The sequence below is a fragment of the Leuciscus leuciscus genome, assembly GCF_965113295.1.
Source record: "Leuciscus leuciscus genome assembly, chromosome: 10".
Lineage (NCBI taxonomy): Eukaryota > Metazoa > Chordata > Actinopteri > Cypriniformes > Leuciscidae > Leuciscus > Leuciscus leuciscus.
This window is the reverse complement of record NC_138734.1, coordinates 11,493,281-11,496,303: the sequence shown is the minus strand read 5'-3', so window position 1 is coordinate 11,496,303 and position 3,023 is coordinate 11,493,281.

Genomic DNA, 3,023 nt, shown 5'->3' with positions numbered 1-3,023 from the left:
CACCTTTATCGGCACACAGGCAGAGGTATCTCTAGTGTGGCTTCATAGGTGCTCATGTTTTACAAAAATAAAATTAACAATCACCAAGCACCAAATGCGAGTAAAAATCGGCTTTGCGGGTATATGAAACTGTGTCAACTCTTCTTGCGCTTGATCGGGCAAATTCACACAAAATATATATTAAAAATGTCTGCCTTGTTGAGCATACTAGTAAACATAGTCCGTTATCGCAAGTGAATTTAAACAGAGAGAGAGAGAGAGAGAGAGAGAGAGAGAGAGAGAGAGAGAGAAAGAGAAAGAGAGAGAGATAGAGATATTAGGAAATTTCCTGGTCCCAGCACAGAGCCTTGGGGGACACCACAGGGGATTAATGAACAAGATGGTATATTATCATGACTTGGCATGTAGGTCTAGGTAGTTTTATTTATTCAAAAGTACTGGTGCTTGATGCTGTGAGGTAAGGATTATTCCATTTGAAGCATAAACATTTCTACTAGAATTATAAGCCCTGATCTATTCCTGATCAATACATATTTAACACTCAAGCACACAGGCATACACGCATTGATTCACTAACTCACAAATGCTCATATCTCCATATTCACCCTCTACCCTACTCACATCTCTCACACACAGGCCCCAGTGAGGGGCAGATGTATTATTAAGCTGCAATGTTTTGTAATGGAGGGTATAATGGCTGTCAGATGGCTCGGTGGTTATATTGAGTTTGCTGATTGCTTCAGGCTGATATTAGTCTGCTATCATAACGCTGACAAACCCATCATCACAAAGCTACAATATATTCTCAATGTTTCATTAATAACCAGTGCATTAAGGCCATGTGTGTGTTTGCATGTGTTCTCATGTAAGCATGTGTGTCTAGGTAATATGTGGTACAGTATATGTAATTCTTTTTCAACAATTATCTCTCTTTCACTCTCTCTTTTTCCCACTCATAAACACATGCTGTTATTAAAGTGGCAGTTTGAATTCTGCTCTGGTGTTTAGCTGGAGTGAGATTACAACACTTTATCTCCTTATCCAGCACAGATGAGCTTTATGAGTTCATTATCATTTATGCAGGGCCTCACAGCTGGAGTTCTCTGCGTTCCCCATTTCTCTTTGTCTGTTGTTTGTAGTTTCAGCTGTGTTTCCTCACTTCTGTCATTAGTTATTGCTGGTCTCTTAGAGGGCAGAAGAAAAACTTGTGTGTGTGTGTGTGTGTGTGTGTGTGTGTGTGTGTGTGTGTGTGTGTGTGTGTGTGTGTGTGTGTGTGTGTGTGTGTGTGTGTGTGCGTGCGTGCGTGTGTGTGTGTGTGTGTGTGTGTGTGCGCGTGTGTGTGTGTGCGTGTGTGTGAGAGAGTGTGTGTGAAGCGTTTCTTCGGTTACAGGCATTACATGTGGGAAAGAGTTGGTCCACAATGACAATTCCAGGTACTGCCTCAAAAAGAAACCGAACTGAAATCATATTGATAGGGTTCAAGAGATTCACCATATAATGCAGAACTTGAAATGGGGACAGAGTGTGATTTATGTGTTCTTGTGAACCCAATGAAACTGTCTCTTACTGTGAATAAAATCATCTTACACACCACATGAATACCATCCACATCCTCTCTCCCCCGCCTCGGGGCCTCTGACGCCTCACTCCATCTCAGGACCACAGAGAACAAATACAACCTCTCACACTAGGACTTCTTTAAAACCAGGTCACAGGATTGTGGTAAGAGCTCGACACATTAGCATGCCAGTTACACACACACTCATATTTCTTTACATGTGCCTGACTGCATGGAGAGTTTCTTCATAGGTCAGCGAGTATTTCAATCCTATAGTGCCCTGTGCCAATGGCAACAGACAGTTCATATAACATACACACAAACATCTGGAGTCTTACAAACAGGCATGATTAAAAACAGACTAAAATGAAGAGAAAGAAAGCAAGAAAGAAAGAAAGAAAGAAAGAAAGAAAGAAAGAACTGAGACCATTACTAAATTAAGATTCAAAGTTGATTCACAGTAAATTATCTACTGTAAATAGGAAATCTAACAAGTCACAACTTGTAATAATAAGTGGACATGTCCTGACTCTTTTGACCTCTAGAATTTTCTAGGCTTTTCTTACTGATCCAAGCCCATTCCAACCTCCTGTCTCTGGTGCAGTGACTGAATAATTGTGATCTTTCTCTGCTGTATGAACACAGCAGATTCCCGAATCCTCAGAAATGGAACAGTGTATTTGATTTGGTTGACAAATATAAAACAAATGTATACAAAAGAACTACACATGCATTCAGTAGCCTTCAATACTGAGCTGTGTTTTATTAGGTGAGATTCAATTATAGATTATTTGAATCTGAAATATTACCAGTTTTGAGCTGGATATTACATAAATGGAAAATTTATATAGTGACTTTTGTCCTACAACACAAAAATGTCCTTTCATTTAGAATGAAGGCAGCAAACAGAATGCAGAATTGTAATTTTAATGTAAAATTAAATTATATATAAAAACATGAGTATTTCCAAAAACAGATTATATTAATAATCAATGCCTAAAATGTCACTTAAAGAAATTAATTTATATATTTCATTATATTTAAATCTAATAGAGCATGGGTAAAGAGAACACGCCATTATCCTTGTTTATTCATTAATTTAATGTGGTTTTGGTTTTTGAAATCAGACTCTTTCACCTAGATAGATATCATCATATAGAGACTGTGTCTGTTCCCCGAATTAAGAAATACAAAAAACTCCCAAACCCCAAAATACAGGTGAACAAATGATAAAGCTCGGGTTGTTGAATATCCAATCCCTTACTTCAAAAGCACTTATTGTTAATGATATGATTACAGATTATAACCTAGACATGTTGTGTTTGACAGAAACCTGGCTAAAACCAGATGATTACATTACTTTAAATGAGTCCACCCCCCAAGATTACTGTTATAAAAACGAGCCACGTCTGAAAGGAAAAGGGGGTGGTGTTGCTGTAATCTGTAGTAATATCTTCAGAATTAC